Source organism: Triturus cristatus, chromosome 2_2 (genome assembly GCF_964204655.1).
Source record: "Triturus cristatus chromosome 2_2, aTriCri1.1, whole genome shotgun sequence".
Classification (NCBI taxonomy): domain Eukaryota; kingdom Metazoa; phylum Chordata; class Amphibia; order Caudata; family Salamandridae; genus Triturus; species Triturus cristatus.
This window is the reverse complement of record NC_140582.1, coordinates 210,560,923-210,580,347: the sequence shown is the minus strand read 5'-3', so window position 1 is coordinate 210,580,347 and position 19,425 is coordinate 210,560,923. Positions and strand designations below refer to the sequence as shown.

Here is a 19,425-nt window from a genome sequence, read left to right as displayed (position 1 = left end):
AATGTATGGATATCATCAAGGAGGCCAGGAGACCCACAACCAGGGCTTGCTATGCGGCTAAATGAAAAAGGTTTGTCCTTTACTGTACTCACAATGACATTAATCCGCTGGATGCATCCATTCAGAACATCATCTGTTACCTGTTACACTTATACAGATGCAATCTGGCGTATAGCTCCATCCGTATACACCTCACCGCGTTAGCCGCCTATCTTCAAAACAGGCAGCACCTCTCTTTATTCAGGGTGCCCGCCATCAAAGCCCTCTTAGAGGGACTCAAGAGTGATTCCTCCAAGGCATCCACCGGCTCCAGTGTGGAACCTAAATGTGGTCCTCACCAGATTAATGGGTCCACCTTTTGAACCTCTACATTCATGTGAGATTCAATTCCTCACCTGGAAAGTAGCTTTCTTAGTGGCGATCACTTCGTTGAGAAGAGTTAGTGAACTCCAGGCACTAACCATTCAAGAGCCATTCATACAGGTTCACGCAAATAGGGTTGTACTACGTACCAACTCCACGTACATGCCTAAAGTCATATCGCAGTTCCACATGAATCAGACTATTGAACTGCCGGTTTTCTTTCCTAATCCAGAAAATGTCGCATAGAGGATGCTCCATACACTAGATCTAAAGAGGGCCCCCATGTACTATATAGACAGAACAAAGGATTTTAGGAAAACACAACAACTCTTCGTTGCTTTTTCTCCACAACACAAAGGCAACACCATTTCCAGAGCAGGAATAGCCAGATGGATCGTTAAATGTATTCAAATTTGCTATCAAAAAGCTAAACACACATTAACGATTCCCCCAAGGGCCCACTCCACACGGAAGTTAGGTGCGTCCATGGCTTTCCTGGGTAACATTCCTTTAGAGGAAATATGTAGAGCAGCTACATGGTCCACTATACATACATTTACTAAGCATTACTGCGTAGATGTACATTCAAAACAGCAGGCAGCTGTAGGACAGGCTGTTCTCAAAACGCTTTTTCAGACTGCTGCAGCTGGCACGGGCAGCCGCCGCTAATGGAGGGACTGCTATATAATCTATGCACAGATATGAATTCAGCAGCCCACATGCCTCGAACCGAATATGCTACTTACCAGTATGCATCTGTTCTTGGCATGTAGGGCTGCTGACATTCATATCGCCCACCCTCCTCCCCGGCGCCTGTAGCGGCTGCAGCACTCAGACTTACTGTATAACATGGTCATCACTTACTGTATCTACTCCATCACTGCCACAATGGCGAAAAACAATCTGAGGATGGAGAGGATGCCCATGCGCACAGTAGTCCAGGGGAGGAGCCACCTATCTCGTGATACTTCGAAGACTCTTTCAGGACAACAATGTGCAATCATCCGGACCCAACACTAGGCGGCGATCTATGCACAGATATGAATGTCAGCAGCCCTATATGCCAAGAACAGATGCATACTGGTAAGTAGCATATTCGATTTCTTGTCTGCCAGGCCTAAAGTACACCTTAAAGATTTTTATTCTTCCATACTTTAAAAAAAAATCAAATCCCCAGAGGAAAACAATCTTTAAAATCATTACCCTTAGACAAAGCATTTCTCCTCCAGGCAATCTTAATTAATCCTAATAAACACTGATTAGTGCCACCCATGAGCATTGTAAGAAATTGGGTTACTAGTTGACAGGTAGGGTGTGAAACCCTACTCAAGCAGCAACCACAGTCCTTGTCAGGGTGAAGCAAACCCCAAATTAACCTGTGTTCAACTCTCTGGTAGCTTGGCATAGAGCAGTCAGGCTCTACTTAGAGTTAATGTGTAAAGTAGAGTTATGCAACACTTCAAACAGTAATAAAGTGTAAACACAACACAGGAAAAATCCCACATTAATTCAGAAAAATAGAGCAAAATGTAATAAATAATTTGATACCAAAACAACAAATATCCAATCTTTACAACCAAAGTTATGATTTTTTAAAGATTAAAATGAAAATACCACAAAAAGCCCAAAGCGCCACTCGCTGCTATCTGGTCATGTGACACTAGGGGAAAATCACAAGTTAGGACAAACCGCGATGGAATGAGGGCCGGATACCAGGAGCAAGTTAGTCCCGTTGAGAAAGTTACCTTCTAAGTCCAGCCAAGTGTTCCGCTTGCGGTCGAAGGGTCCTTGGGTAGCAGGGAGAGCGTCACGTGTGTCCACTGAAGTAGCGCAAAGAGCCGGCCAAGCGCCACAGATGGTCGTTGCTGCAGCATGAAGATCCTATTGATGTCGGTCAGGGCTGGAGCCCCTATCTCTCAAAACAGGAGGTCAGCTGGCTGATCGTAGCACTTGGAATGAAGGATGCATATTTAAAATTCCTTCTTAGCAAGCAGGGCAGTAAGCAGCAGAGCAACAGAGTAGCAACGTAGCAGAGTGGCAGTCCTTCCTGAAGCAAAGCAGTGCCTCGGTCCTTCGTCTGTAGTATCCACAGGTCCAGGTGTATACTGAAGAGTTGGTGTTTGAGGTCCAATATTTATACCTGGTACCTTCTTTGAAGTGGGAGAGACTTCCAGAATTCGCTTTGAAGTTCCCAAGTTTCATGCCTATTCTGTCCTGGCTCCGGGCTACAGGAAGTATGCAGCAATTTGTGTGGCGGCAGGACACAGCCTATTCATCCTGCCATTGATGGCCCATCCAGGCACACCAAAGCTCTCTATTGTGTGAGGATGTTTAGGAGGAATACACACAGCCCAACTGCAAACTACTGTCAGACATGCAAACCAGAAACGGGCTGCAAGCAATGGCTAAGGCAGGAAAATGCCAACTTTCTAAATGCTGCATTTTCAAAATTGTAATTAAAAATCCGACTTTACCGTAAGAGAGGATTTTTCATTACAATTCCAAAGACACCAAACATAAACTAGCTACCTGTTCCCATCTGGAAGTTATCACTTATTAATTTCAATTAGGTAAATCAAATGTTATCCTTAGGGAGAGGCAGGCCTTGCAGTAGTGAAGAATGAATGTAAGAGTTTTTCACTACCAGGACATGTAAAACGTAAAACATGTCTTACACTTTTAAATAACTACACCCTGCCCTCTAGGCTGTACAGGGCCTACCCTAGGAGTGACTTATATGTATTGAAAAGGAAGGTTTGGGCCCGGCAAAGGGTTTATTGTGCAAGGACGAAATGGCAGTTTTAATACTGCACACATAGACGGCAATTGCAGGCTTGAGACGTGTTTGAAAGGACTACTTAAGTGGGGGCACATTCAGTGCTGCAGGCCCACTAGTAGCATTCAATTTACAGGACCTGGGTCAACATATACCACTTTACAAGGGACTTATAAGTAAGTTAAATATGCCAGTTGGGGATAAGCCAGTGTTATTATGTTTTAAGGAGTGAGCACATGCACTTTAGCACTGGTTAGCAATGGTAAAGTGCACAGTCCTAAGCCAGCAAAAACAAGTTCAGTAAAAATGGAGGAGGAAGGAAAAAAGTGTGGAGGAAGACCACCTTAAACTGACAGGTCTAACAAGCAGGATCCCAAACACTTTATAAATACATTAGCCTGTAAAAAATGTTTTCTTTAGAAAAAACCCAGTTAAAAAAATAAAAACTGAGTGCCAGATGCATCAACAAATCATTTTGTGATTTCCTAATTGTGAATCCTTGCGATTCGCAATTAGAAAATCGCAAAACGGGATGGATGAAAGTGTATTTAACAATTTCTGCGATTCCTAGGGTATCTCAAATAATCTACCTCATGAATATTAATGAGGTAGGTCGCAATTTGCGACCCCATAGGAATCGGAAAAATCACGAGGATGGTGGCCTGCTTGGGTTAGCAGGCCACCATGTCTGTGATTGCTTTTAAATAAAGCAATTTTTTTTTGTATAGCAGCCCGTTTTCCTGAAAGGAAAATGGGCTGCTTTCCAAAAGAGAAAATTAAAACTTTTCCTTACATTTTTTAAGAGCAGGCAGTGGTCTGTGGGACAACTGCCTGCTCTTAGAAAATGGTTTTACAAACATTCACAAAGGGGAAGGGGTCCCTTGGGGACCTCTTCCCATTTGCAAATGGGTTATGTGGTAATATGCGAATGTTTGCAAGCGCATTTCGGTCGCGAAACATTCATGCATACCAATGCGATTCGGTATTAGGAAGGGATGCCCTAAACACACCCCTTCCTAATAGCGAATCGCAAAATCATTTTGCGATTCGGTAACAGGTTACCTAATTGCAAAATAGGGTTTGCTGCATCAGAAGTGCATTTTTTTGCATTCGCAATCGGCCGTTTGGGAAGGCACACAAAGCTTGATGCATCTGGCCCTAAGGACCTTATATATACTCTGTTGGAGGGCAGTTCACGCCATTTATAGAACTCTGTCTGGGAGAGGAGGGATTCTTGTGCTTTAAATGTGCTTTGAAAGGAGACACTTTTTACAGCACAGAGATCCCCTTCCCAGCAGATTATTTTCTTCAGAGATAAATTAAGAAGACAAGAGTTTGCTTTCTTCAAAACTTTAATAAGTGGTTGTGATGCCCAAAGAGTTTCTTCCTGCACATGGGAGCCATTCTGCATTTTCTCTGCCAGTATCTGTTATGCTTTCCATGGCGGAAGTAGTCAGGGAAATTTACTGACACATCATTACTGTGACCTTGTGGCCCGTTGATGGATGTGCCACCAGATCAGAGGTTTATATGACAGAGTCATTGGTGGCTCTGCTGCTGTAACTGTGGCACTTCCTCTAATTCTGAATATAGCTGGGAAACCATGAAGTCCTAATTCTGGAAGCCTGTCTACGGTCTACATGGGCCAAATGTTGTTTATCTTTCTTTAAAAACAGCCAAAAATGTAAAGTAGGGCCGGCAGCCAGAAGGTAAGTAAAATCGTGTTTATTTAAGTACTCGGTGGGAGAGCACGGGAACAGGTCCTACGCAGAGGATAGCAATCTCTAACTGATTCATCATACTACATTTGCAACCAGAACCCTTAATGAATAAGGTCACTACTAATATATGAGTCCACAAATAAACATTAACAAACCTTTTTTTTCTTTTAAGGAAACATAAAAGGATAGATACAATGTATAATGATAGACTGCAGGCTCTACGGCTCAGGGACTGGCACTGCTCCGTTAAGGGAGCATATTTATCCCTATCACTTAATGCTTACCCTGTGACGTTTAAGTCAGTTCTTTTTTCCAGCTCTTATTGCAAGGATCCTAGACCTTTGACCTTGCCATTTGTTGTCAACTTGTAACGATTCCAGCATGCTTCACCCCGAGTAATGAGAACTCAGAACACCAATAAGTGTATTTTATTTATTTATTTATTTAGTGCATTTTTATAAAGCGCGGACATTACCCAAAGGTGTCAGAGCGCTGTACAATAGAGCTAGTTACGTTACAAGAGAAAAGTGGTACAGAATATAACATTACACAGACTAAAAAAGAAGGAAACACAAAGTCCAACACAGCACACAGGGGTGAGTAATGTACAGGAAAAAATACAAATTTACAACGAAGAGCGAACTTCCAAGAGGGGCCTGAGAATAAAGGGTGCACAAACACAAAATCCAATACAGCACGCAGGGGTGAGGGATGCACAGGAAAAAATACAAATTTACAATGAAGAGCGAACTTCCAAGAGGGGCCAGAGCATGAAAGTATTAGTTCTGAAAGTGTCTTTGGAAGAGAAGAGTTTTGAGTTCAGCTTTGAAGATCCGGGTAGAGGAGGTGGCACGGAGCAATGGGGGAAGTGAGTTCCATATTCTCACCGCATTGCCTGAGAAGGATTGCACCATCGATCTTTCCCTTTTGAAGACGGGGGGCTCAAGCAGAAGCTTTTCCGCCTTATGAGAGGGTCGAGAGCCTCCGGACAGTTTCAATTTATTTGCCAGGTAACGAGGGGAGGATGTGTGCAAGGCTTTGTGTGTGATGCAGGCAGTTTTGTAAATAGATCTTGCCTCAATCAGAAGCCATCGAAGAGAGGACAGGATAGGAGTGATGTGGTCGCTTCGTTTAGACCCTGAAATGAAGCGTGCTGCTGAATGGAGGATGGATTTGAGAGGGGAGGGGTGGGATTTGGGTAGGCCCGTCAGAAGAGAATTGCAATAATCCAGTCTTGAGAGAACCAGTGATTGTACCAAGGTTTTTAAGTCATTCTCCGGGAAGAACCGACGGATCCCCCATAGAAGGCGCAACTGGTACCGTGCGTTCTTGGCAATAGAGTTGATTTGGGAGATTAAGTTGAGTCTTTTGTCAAGAATGACACCTAGAGAATTAGCGCTGTCGACAGTGATGGGTTTGTTGTTGAGCAGGTTCAACTGATCCATCCACGATTGAACAGGAGGAGGTGAGAGAGAGGTCGAAAGGAGGAGGAATTCAGTTTTGGCGGGATTTAGAATGAGTTGGTGAGCTAACATCCAGTTGTGGATGGCGTTGAGAGTAGAGTCGAGTAAAGAGAGATCGTGTGCGGAAGACACCTTGAGGTAGATTTGAGTGTCATCCGCATAAAGATTTGCTTAGGAGGTTCCCTAATGGTTCCAGGTAGAGATTAAACAGAGTGGGTGCCAGGATAGAGCCTTGAGGGACACCTTGACCTACAGCCAATGGAGATGAAAGACTGTTCGCTATCTTAATCATTTGGGATCTGTCTGAGAGGAAAGAGGCAAACCATTTAGGCACTGTGCCATCCAATCCCATTATCTGTTGAAGAGTGTTGAGGAGGGTGCTGTGATTAACAGTGTCAAAGGCTGCAGAGAGGTCAAGAAGAATCAGAAGACAGGATTCCCCGGAGTCGAGTATATGCAACGCATCATTAATCACTTGCAGCAGGGCTGTTTCAGTGCTGCAATTTTGGATGAAGCCAGATTGGAAAACATAGAGGAGATTATTGTCCATAATATGTCGGGAAAGTTGTTTCGCAACACATTTTTCAGTGATTTTCAAAATAAAAGGGAGGTTGGTGATAGGGCGGAAGTTGTTGAGGTCGGTTGCATCAGCGGAGGGTTTTTTTTTAGAAGAGGGATTACCTGTCTTGATTTAAGGGCAGCAGGGAGGGAGCCTTGATTGAGGAAGGATTAGCTAGCCCGGTCCAGTAAGAGAGAGTATGGGTGTAGAAATCGATGGCGATGATGCTAGGGATGGAGTCAGAGGAGTGGTTGGATGGTTTGGTTTCAAGGATGCATTTGAGGAGGTCATCTTCCGTGATGACGTCAAAGTATTGCCAGGTGATTAAGGATTTCTGTTCCTCAAAGGGGGTGGGGTGGGCGACTTGATACACCAGTGCTTTGACCTTTTCATCAAAGAAAATGGCGAAGTCGGCTGCTTTCTATGTGGAGTCCTCGGGCTTAGTAGTTAGGGGAGAACAGTTTGGGTTTTTGATGAGGTCAAAGAGTTTTTTGGGTCTGTTTTCGGCTGAGTCAAGGAGGGACTTAAATGGCGACCGTGCGACGCAGGTGAGTGTGACCCACTTGTGGGACACCCCCGCGCCGCACGGCCACCAGCTGCTGCGTGTGCCCCTTGCCTGCCCTCTGCCTCGCTGCTGCCTCGTCCGCCGGCTGCCGCCGCTGCAGTTGTTTGTGCCCCTGCCTTGACGTGACTCTGTGCCTGCTTGGTCTAACTCTCTTTTTTTTTTCCCTTGTTTATCGTATTTTTGCCTGTTCTGTGATTATTTCTTTTCCCCGTGCTGCTTCCGCCCCGTATTGCCTTCTGTAACCCTCCCCGCTCCCGCCTCCCAGCTGCTCCGCCCACCCTTGTCTTGACGTGAATCTGTGCCTGCTTGGTCTAACTCTCTTTTTTTTCCCTTGTTTATCGTATTTTTGCCTGTTCTGTGGTTATTTCTTTTTCCCCGTGTTTGCCTTCCGCCCCGTTTTGCCTTCTGTAACCCTCCCCGCTCCCGCCACCGCCGCCTGTCCCCGCCCCCTTTGCCTTCTGTAACCCTCCCCGCTCCCGCCTCCCAGCTGCTCCGCCCACCCGCGCACTTGGCCTTAAATGGCGACCGTGCGAACGCGCAGCGGCCACGCGCAGCGGGTGCGCCGATTGAGCGCCGAAGGTGCGCCAAAGGTAAGCCCGTCTGCGCCCGTCAGCGACCGGATCGCGTCCAGCGCCAGGACCCCTGGCCCACGAGGACCCCGACCTACCCACCTGACGTACCCCGCCGCCACCCTCATCGCTCTCAACACCGGCCGACTCCCAGATTGCCACCAAGCCACACCACGATGCACCCACGGACCTTTCAGCTGCCACGCCTGCAAGTTCTCCTGCACCCAGACCAGCCGCACACCAGCACCCGCCAAGTCGAACACCAGCAGCACCCACCTCAAGTGCATCCTGCTCAACACCCGCTCCGTCCACAGACACGCCATCGAACTCTGGAACCTCCTACACGCCACAGCCCCGGACGTTGCCTTCCTCACGGAGACCTGGATGAACGCCTCTTCAGCTCCCGACATCGCCATCGCTATCCCAGAGGGCTACAAGATCGTCCGGAGGGACCGAAACGCCAACCAGATGGGAGGAGGCATCGCCATCATCCACAGAAACACCATCCGGATCACGACCAGCACCGACAACACCCTGACCAGCGCCGAACACCTGCACTTCCAGATCCACACCAACCCGAACACCACCCTCAGAGGCACCCTGATCTACCCACCCCCTGGACCACGCACGCAATTCAGCGAGGACATCGCCGACTTCGTCAGCCCGCATGCCCTCCCCTCCGCTGACTACATCCTCCTGGGAGACCTCAACTACCATCTGGAGAACAACAACGACCACAACACCAGCACCCTGCTCGACAACCTCGCCAACCTGGGACTCAAGCAACTGGTGTCCACCCCCACCCACCTCGCCGGACACACACTCGACGCCGTCTTCTCATCCAGCACAGACATCCTCTTCAGCCACGCCACAGAGCTTCAATGGACGGACCACAGCTGCGTCCACTTCACCTTCAAGAGAACGACGACCCACCAACACCAGCAACAAGCCGCCCACAGAAGCTGGAACAAGATCACAGCAGACCAGCTCGCCACCTCCCTGAGCCAGCACCCTCCTGCCAGCTCAGCGAACCCCAGCCAGGCCGCCGACAACCTCACGAAGTGGATCAGCAACTGCGCGGACGAGCTCGCCCCGCTGAGGACCCCGCCTAGCAGACCCGGCAGCAAGAAGGCCCCATGGTTCACCGACGAACTCAAGTGCTCCAAGAAGAACCTCCGAGCCCTCGAGAAAGTCTGGAAAAGGGAACCGACACCGGACAACAGGACCTCCTACAAACTTGCCACCCGGAAACACCACCAGCTGATCCGCGCCGCCAAGAAAACAGCATTCAAGGACCGGTTGGACAACAACGCACACAACAGCAAGGAACTCTTCAACATCGTGAAAGAGCTCTCCAACCCCAGCGCAGGAAACAACGACATCACCCCATCGCAAGACCTCTGCAACTCCCTCGCTTCATACTTCCACAACAAGATCACGGACATACACAGGAGCTTCAACAACCAACCAACGCACACCATGACCGACCAACCACCCCCACCCACCACCACCCTCCACGCCTGGACCCCGATCAGCACCGAAGACACCACCCGCACGATGAACTCCATCCACTCCGGATCACCGACCGACCCCTGCCCTCACCACGTCTTCAACAAGGCCGACGCTGTCATCGCACCCCACCTGCGAGACATCATCAACACATCCTTCGACACCACCATCTTCCCCGAGAGCTGGAAACACGCCGAACTCAGCGCTCTACTCAAGAAACCAACAGCGGACCCCACCGACCTCAAGAATTACCGCCCCATCTCGCTTCTCCCGTTTCCAGCCAAAGTCATCGAGAAGACAGTCAACAAGCAGATGGCCGCCTTCCTCGAGACGAACGGATCCCTCGACCCCTCACAGTCCGGCTTCCGAGCCAACCACAGCACCGAGACCGCCCTCATCGCCGCCACCGATGACATCCGAGCCCTGATGGACAATGGAGAAACAGCGGCCCTCATCCTCCTAGACCTCTCCGCGGCATTCGACACAGTCTGCCACCGCACCCTAGTACGGCGCCTCAGCAACATCGGAATCAAGGACAAGGCGCTGGAATGGATCATCTCCTTCCTCGACGGAAGAACACAGAGAGTCCGCCTACCACCGTACAAGTCAGAGGCCTCCGAAGTCATCTGCGGCGTCCCACAAGGATCATCTCTGAGCCCCACCCTCTTCAACGTCTACATGAGCCCCCTCGCGGCCATCGTACGCAAACACAACCTCAGCATAATCTCCTACGCCGACGACACCCAGCTGATCCTCTCCCTGACCAACGACCCCGCCGCCGCCAGAGCCAACCTGCACGAAGGGATGAAAGAGGTAGCCGAGTGGATGACGACCAGCCGCCTGAAACTGAACTCGGACAAGACGGAGGTTCTCATCCTGGGCTCTTCACCCTCCGCCTGGGACGACTCCTGGTGGCCTCCCGCCCTGGGCACCGCACCCAAACCGACAGACCATGCACGCAACCTGGGCTTCATCCTGGACTCCTCCCTCTCCATGACCAGGCAGGTCAACAACGTCTCCTCGGCGTGCTTCAACATCCTACGCATACTTCGGAAGATCTTCTGGTGGATCCCCACCGAGACCAGGAGGACCGTCACCCAGGCCCTCGTCACCAGCCGACTGGACTACGGTAACGCCCTCTACGCCGGTACCACCGCCAAGCTCCAGAAGAGACTCCAGCGGATCCAGAACGCCTCAGCCAGACTCATCCTCGACATCCCACGATCCAGCCACATCTCCGGACATCTGAGAGACCTTCACTGGCTCCCCGTCAACAAGAGAATCACCTTCCGCCTCCTCACCCACGCACACAAAGCCCTACACGACCAAGGCCCGAGCTACCTCAACAGCCGAGTCAACTTCTACGCTCCCACGCGCCACCTCCGATCAGCCAACCACGCCCTCGCCGCCGTCCCCCGCATCCGAAGAGCGACTACAGGAGGAAGGTCCTTCTCCTACCTGGCCGCCAAGAACTGGAACTCCCTCCCGACCGACCTGCGCCTGACCCAAGACCACCTCTCCTTCAGGAAGAAGCTGAAGACCTGGCTATTCGAGCAGTAGCGGCACCCCCCCCCCCCCCCCAGCGCCTTGAGACCCTACGGGTATGTAGCGCGCTTTATAAGTGTCATTGATTGATTGATTGATTGATTGAGGGATCTGAAATGGGATGCTTTTTCATGGAAGATGTGGTTGTGGTATTTGGATCTTTCTGAACGTAGCAGTGAGAGATTGAAGGTAGAAGGAGATTTTCTCCAATGTTTCTCCAGGTTTCTAAGGTTTTTCCTTTCATTGTAGAGAGCTTTATTGAACCAAGGTGCTGAGGGGGTGTGTCTTTTCCTTTTGCTTTGGAGTGGAGCGACATTGTTGATTTCAACTGCTAGGACTGGAGAGGCACTGAATGGTGAGAGCGTTGACATCCACCTTAGGGTCAAGTCTAGGAAGTGACCGCATAGCAGAGTCACAAAAAGTGTCAAAATCAATGTTTTTAGTGTTGCGGAACCAGGTAGTAGCTTTTTTAGGTTGGCCGAGAGTTATAACGTGCGAAAGATGAAAACGGAAGGGAACGAGGAAGTGGTCAGACCAGTCTACATGGATGGGGGGAGCAGTAGTCAGCAGGTCTGCTTTGGATATAACAAGATCCAGAATTGAGCCCTTGGAATGAGTGGTTTCAATGTTGGAAGAGATCGTTGGCTGAGAGAAAGGTGGCACGCTTGTTGGCCGCCGAGTCTTCCAAAGAGCCCCAATGGAGATTAAAGTCACCCAGGAAGATCTGTCTGTCACTTTGAGAAAATTGGTCACTGATGAAGTCAGTGAGTTCCTCCACAAATGAAGATCAGTTACCGGGCGGGTGGTAGATGGCATGGAATCTAAAAGGTGAGCCATGATGTATTTGAAGTTCTAGGGATAGGCATTCGAATGTACAGAAAAGGGTGGTAGGGAAGGCTTTCATTTGAAGAGAATTCCTGAAGATGATAGCGACACCGCCCCCAATTTGGTCTGATCTGTAATTTCTGAGGATAGAGTAGTCAGTGGGTACCAGAAGATCAAACAAAGTATGAGAGGAGTCATTAAACCAGGTTTAAGTGAGGAAGAACATGTCAAGATTCTGGAGGGTGATAATGTCAGAAATTTCCAATTTGTGTTTGATTGCAGATCTGCAGTTGTGTAGCAAGCAGTGCAGCTCCGACACAACTGTTTTAGTGATGGGGGTGTTAGGGCTGTTAAGGGAAATAGGGATAAGATTCTTGAATGAGGGTGCCCGGTAAGGGGGAGGCTGGTAGGTTCTTACGAAGGAGATGGTCTGAATAGTGCACTGCGTAGAGTTAATGGGAGATGAAGGTAGAGGGGAGTGACGCTGGTGGTCTTGTAGCTGGCTAGTAAGTTGGAGATGTCTGTAGAGGACAGACTGTGGTTTGCTTTATTGGGGCGCCGGAGAAGGAACTCCTTGGGAGGGTATTAGGGAAGGGGGACATCTTAGCGCTTAACAGTGAGATGGACGCTACAAGCTGGGAAATGGAAGAGATGAGAGAATCAAGTTTATTTTCTAAGGAGAGGAGAGCTGAGCACGGAGTGTTGGGTGGTTTGATGGAAAAGGGTGGGAGTGTGGAGGGAGAGGGGGGACGGGTGGGGGAACGGGATAAGGGAGGTGGAGCAGAGGGTGATTGAGGACGGCGAGATATGGATGAGCGGGAAATGGGAGGGAGTGAGGGGGGACGGGGCAAGGTGGGGGAGGGGGAAAAGGAGGAAGTACAGTGGGAAAAGGAGGGAGGGGAGGGGTGGTGGAATGGGTGGGGAGTTGGGGAGCAAGGGTGGAAGGTGGGGAAAAATGGTGGGCGATAGGAGAGGATGATAAAACAGAGGTGGTGTGGAAATATGGATTTTTCTGGTCAGTTATGTCCCCTATCTTGGACCCCAACGGTTCTATGTGCATGTTACAAGTACATGTATGTTCCCTCCAGTTCCAGTTATGAAGACGCAAATACATGTGCGTCCACCGTCAACATGTCCTCTGTCAGATCCGCCATGAATAGGCCGGATATTCCATTCCTAAGTACGAAAGGCCACCGCCTTTATATGGTTCACTTATGCCATTTTACAGTCCAGGCAAGTAGGCCCCGATTCTGTCGTCAAACTCTTCTTGCCTTCTGCCTCTGAAAGCTCCAGTCTGAGCCTGCATCTGTGACCATGAACTTTGTCTCATTCTCTGCGCGGCTCACGAAGCCTGACATCAGCCTATTCTCTGCCAAGAACTGTATTTCACCTTCGAATTATCTGCTTCCCCCTCAGCCGATGCATTCCTGCCTAGTAGTTTAAGTAAACATTCTTCCAGCCACCAAGCAAAAGGCCCGGCTTCTCTGCCCTTATGCAAGTAATTCATAGTCCTGTTACTATGGAAGATTCCTGCCCTCGCATTTAGTATAGACACTTAGACGCTTGTACACGCACACACAGTCAGTATAGAATAGATTTTGTCCGAGAGTCCTTCCTTTGTGGATAACATAGTTCTTTAAACATAGGATGTTAGATATGATTTGGGATTAGGTTGACTTGACCCCCAGACTTTTCGTCTCCACATGTAAAGCTAAATGTCAAGTCCCCGTCACCCCCTAGTTACACGTCAATCACACGTCATGCTGCTGCGCGCGCATCTATGCCAAGTATTATCTTATAGATCCACCTATATATGACATCATAACCAATTATGTTCCTTTTTACTCCTTATTACACCCATTTTTGGTTACGCAGATATATCGTCATTTTCCTTATCAATTGTTACGCCTACTGTATTCGCTTCATTGTAATGTATGTACTATAAAAGCCATTTCATGTCAATAATGTATGTACTTCACTTCCTGAACCCCCGTGGTGATGGAACTTGGAGCATCCGATTATAATCGATTATTGGAATAAAGGCCATTCCGAACCTCTAATACCACGGATTCTGCCTCTCATTTTACTGAGCTATTTTAATTATGTTTCTGTATCAAATTCAGTCCAGGTAAAGGAAAATTATTTACCACATGAATGGCGCCCGAACAGGGACACTTTCTCATCTCACGCGCCGGCGGTGCGTTGCAGGCCCGGTCTCCTGCCACAGCTGGACGGACAATAACGCGTACCAGCAGGATTTCCTGTATCTCCCTCCGGTCAAGCGGGGGCGACTGAGACTGCGATCAACACCCAGACGAGGCGGTGAGAAGTGCGAAGTATCCCGACCAGAGCCTAGCTGAGAGAGCAAGATCCGAGGTATACAGAGACCCACCAGTTCGAAGTCAAGCCCAGTGTCCGACGAGTCGAGTCGAGTCCAGTCCGGTTCAAGTTCAAGTTACCGAGGCCTTCCGTTTCCGAAGCTACCCGGTGAGTACCATTGCTGGGGAGGCATTTCTGACGTGCACATAGGTTGTGCCGGTCAAGACGGGTTTGGGTACACAAATCCGGTCTGCACTGTTTCAGCAGTGTATCTGTACTGTTTAGCAGTATATCAAGTATTCCGAAGTATCTAGTTATTGCCAAAGAATTAAGCTTGGTGATTAGTTATGCAGACGATCATCATTGTTGTTTCAGTTAAAGGTTTAATGTTTAATGTTAAATGTGTTTAAGTACGTTCTGTATATTGTGGTATGAATGACTGTTCATTATCGTGTTTATTGTATTAAGTCTGTTCAAAAATCAAGTATCAGGTCAGTTGGTCAAAATCAAGTATAAGATCAGTTCCCAATATGCCGTTCTTTTCGAAACTAAGACAGATCACTACAAGAAAAGGGGTACTCGAAGAAGCCGTTCCCATTCCTCCTAGGGACACTCCAGGGTACTTCATGTATCATAAACATGGCCTAGACGCCATATTATTTCTTGATTTATGGGTAGACTACACCAAGGAATTACCAGAAAGTCAGAGGTGGCCCACAGCGGGAACCTGGGATGCAGAGTGCATCATGAAAGTAGAAGAAGAGTTATGGAAAAGGAAAGTCAGACAGTCACAGAAAGATGCCATTGAACTATGGCGTAAAGAATCACATAGACGAACAGAAAAAGCACGTAGACAGGAAGAGAAGAGTAAAGAGAATTCCAATAAAGTTCGAGAAAATCTATTAATTGAGGAAGGTATCCGAGTGAAAACAGAACAAGTAGACAGACAAAGAAATGCCCTTATGAATGGTATGTATCCCCTTCTGGCCGAAGGATTACCTAAGGCTACCCCGGAAATACCGAAAGACTTGCCACCCCCATTGTTCCCAATAAAGGTACATCCTAAGGGGCATCCTAGAACCGCAGAAGACGTTTTTCTTTCCTCATATTTAGATGACGCAGCTCCCGAATATGCTAATTCCGCCCCGCATAGACCGCATACCAGGGAGGTCCAACGCCAAGATCCAGCACCCGTATCCCTACAGCAACAAATCGAGTCACAAGTTCTGGCAAGCACATCTGTTTCTGCATCCGCTCCTACAGCTACTTCTATAGCTGTGTCCACACCTGTAGTTGCTGTGTCACGTTCGACGAATCCTTTCACACCCGACACCCCAGATGGGGCCACGGGAGGTGCTACCAATATCTTTTCTACGCCACCCAGAATAAATAAACTTACTTTTCAAGAGTCAGCACATTCACGTACACCCAAACTCATAAGTGCCCGTACGCTGAAGGAACTTCTTATAGATTGCAGATATGACCCTGTGCCCGGTAAAGAGGACGAAATGACCCTGGCATCATTGCGTATCAGACGAGCCGCAGTGTATTTAGGGAAGTTACCAGGAATGACTGCGCATCTAGATAATATATACCATTTTGTCCAAACAGGGCGAGATCCAGAATGTATTAACAGAGCTATGGAATACCAGAAAGTAGAGATACAGGGGGAACTGTTACGTTTCCTCATAAACTGTGTGATCAGAAATCAAGACCGACCGGGGGTAGACCCGGAAGCAATGCAAATTCTTACAAGATGGAGCCAGAATATATCAGAAGGGAGACATGATAAACAAAATTGTATAATAGCCATGTGCCGAAAGATCCGTAAAGAAATAGAACGCCTACACGAAGAGAGATTAGAGGTAGACGAGTTCGAACAAAGCGAGGAAGAAGGGTCAGGACTGCCCACAGGACAGTCAGAAACTATAGCCTATGTAGGTAAAAGAAGATCTTATAATAGTACGAGATGTCTTATTGACCCGATACGCCCGATATGTCCAGATAATAACAGGAATTTCCAAATACCTATAATTAATATAAGGTCTAACGAGCATTCGTTCCAAACCGCCGACAAACTACTCCGAGAACGAAGGGGTTATCATTTTCTCGATTCTATGGATGAACAAGATTTAGCCAGGGCAGCTGTCCATTGGGTGGACAGTCCCGGAAAATATAGTGATGATACAGTAGTACGCACATTCTTGAATCTTACCCCAGATGAACAGAGGTTAGCTGGGATTTATATGATTCAACAACTCATTATACTATATCGAAGTCAGCATTCGGACCCTGGTCCCTTACCTGACATACTGACTGAATTGCTTATGAATAAATGGAGAGGTGCAGGTACTAATTTAATTAAAGAAATTCTAGAATCAAGAAAGCAGTATATTCTTTTTGTATGTTCAGAACATGTCTCATTGCCCGTTAAGGAAAGAACCACGTATCACATGGATAGACAGAATCCCTTACGAGAAGTGCACCCCATAAAGGGCGAGGACAATGAGTTTAAACGCGTATTTGTATATACGCCCATATCGAAAATAGAATTGTTACAAATGAAGAAAGTGGTACCCAGTCATGACAAAGACCCAGCGGGTTTTCACCGAGAAATTAAAGACATGTTACTCATGGGAGAGTATACCTATCCCGACATTATGACAATATTAAAGGTATTGAAGCCTGCTGGCATTTATGAGAAACTCAAGGAAAAAGAGTGGGAGGTAGGAGACCAAAAGATAGAATGGTCAGTGTTAGAAGCGGAAGAAAAGGCCCGAACTGCAGGAGCAGGACTTGGGGATAAAACTAAAGCATTACCAGGTTTATTAGTACAGGTACTGCCACGTTTATTAACTACGAAAAAGGAAGATTGGGGTACAATTTCAGCCTGTAAACAGAAGCAAGATGAAGACACTAGTGATTACTATGCCCGATTTGAAAAATGTTTTGGTATAAATAGTGGCATAAAAGCAAGTAGCGAATCATACCCACATCTGTTTGTAACAAAATTAGTAGAAAATGCCCTGCCACCAGTAAAGAATAGAGTATTAAAATTCGAGAGTACCTGGCAAGGTAACACTCCATCACAAATGTTACAAATGTTACAGTACCATCATAATAGAATTAGAGAGGAACAAGAACATGAACACAGACGCATGAAAGACACGAAAATGAAAATGCTAGTTTCCCAGACAGTTCCAGCTGAAGGACATAAAAAGGGTATGACACATTCCGATTCAGCAGGACCTGTAAAAGGGACATGTAATTATTGTAAAAAGCCAGGCCATTATGTACACGATTGTCCAGTTTTAAAACATAATATCGCCATAGGTAAAACACAAGAAAGATCACGGCCATTTAGACAAGATCAGAATGAACAAGGAGCTCTGCAGCATGCCCAGGCCATGCCAGCCGCACAACAGCCAATACAGTTTGTGCCAGCTGCACCACCGTTGCCTGTTGCTGCCACACAGACAACAACGCGACAAATGTATCAGACCGCACAGTATGAATATCCCGAGTATCAGCGTTACGCATGAACCAGCCTAGAGAGGGAAGTTGACTTACCCCTTATCGAGATACCTGTAGATCAAGAAGGACCTTATGTACACAGTGAATTATTAGGTCAAGATAGAAAATTTTTACTCGATACAGGGGCAAGTCGAACAACTATAAAACGTAGTGAAGTTCCAGGGGCACCCCTCTCAGGCTCACAAAATATTTCCCATGGTTTTTCAGGAAAACCTATTGTTAATGAAGTGTCACAACCTCTGCCACTTACGATAGGACCTCTGACCCGAACTACAGATTTATTGCTTACTAAATCATGTCCAGAAAACCTGTTAGGAATAAAAACATTAAAAGCTCTAGGAGCTATAATATCTTGTTCTCCGGAAGGAGTAAGATTGTTTTTACGTGATTTTAAAGGTCACTATGTATCTAGAGACATGGATCCCCGACTGCAGACTTTACCTACACGACTATGGGCACAAGGCCCTACTGATGTTGGTTGCATGAATATTACACCATATCGAGTTACACTAAAGGCAGGAGTGGTGCTACCACGAATGCGACAATACAAGTTACCACCAGATGCTGTAGTGGCTTTACTACAAATCATTGACGAGCTCATTACCCAGGGAGTAGTTGTAGAAACAGACTCCAATGTATGTAATTCACCAATAATTCCGATTCTTAAACGAACAGATCCGAAGGCCCCGCCAGTCTATCGATTGGTTATTGATCTGCGCGAGTTAAACAAATGCATTGTGCCACAATTCCCTGTGGTCCCAGATATCTCGTCATTACTGACAGCTATTGATTCCGAAGCGACATACTTTACTGTAATCGATCTCAAGAATGCCTTTTTCAGCGTCCCAATAGATCCGGAAAGCCAATATTTATTCGGATTTAGTTTAAATGGACGTAGTTTTAAATTCTCACGCGCACCTCCAGGATTTACAGAAAGCCCCAGCATCTATAGCCAAGCACTGAAACGAGAACTTGACAGTATCCACATGCCAGTTAACACTGCTCTGCTTCAATACGTCGATGATCTGCTGATCACCGCCCGAAGCGAACCCGAATGTGAAAAAGCATCACTGACAGTTTTACAATTTCTAGCCGAAAAGGGGCACAAGGTGTCCCCTTCTAAGCTGCAATTCTGTGTCCAGTGAGTTATTTATCTTGGACACTCGCTGTCCAAGGAGGGAAGGCAGCTTACACCAGACCGCATTCAGTTAATAGCTAACATGCCAATACCCAAGACACAAAAAGAGGTGCGGGCTTTCATAGGCCTCACTTCATACTGTAGACAGTGGATCCCGCAATATGCATTTCTAGCAAAACCACTCATTCAGTTGACAACCCAGGAGGCAGCCACATCGACTGTTCTCCCTTGGACTCAGGAACATACACAAGCTTTTGAAAGCCTAAAGAAAGCTTTATGTCAAGCACCTGTTTTAGCAACGCCATGTTACAGAAAACAGTTTACACTCTTTGTTACAGAACGCGAAGGTACTGCCTTGTCAGTACTCACACAGGAACAAGCAGGAGCACACAAACCATGTGCTTATTTTTCTAGTACATTAGATCCCGTAGCTCAGGCTTTGCCTGCATGCCTAAAATCAGTAGCAGCGACAGCTTTAGCAATCAGACAAAGCGATGCCATAGTGTTAGGACATCCATTGACAGTTCAAGTACCACACA

The 19,425-nt window shown here is 47.4% G+C and overlaps 1 protein-coding gene across 1 annotated transcript in view; it reads left to right on the top strand.

Moving 5' to 3' along the window:
- LOC146862040 (histone-lysine N-methyltransferase PRDM7-like) overlaps window positions 1–19,425 on the top strand; it is a 637,226-nt gene that overhangs the window by 66,227 nt on the left and 551,574 nt on the right. The gene's annotated exons all lie outside the window — the stretch shown is intronic.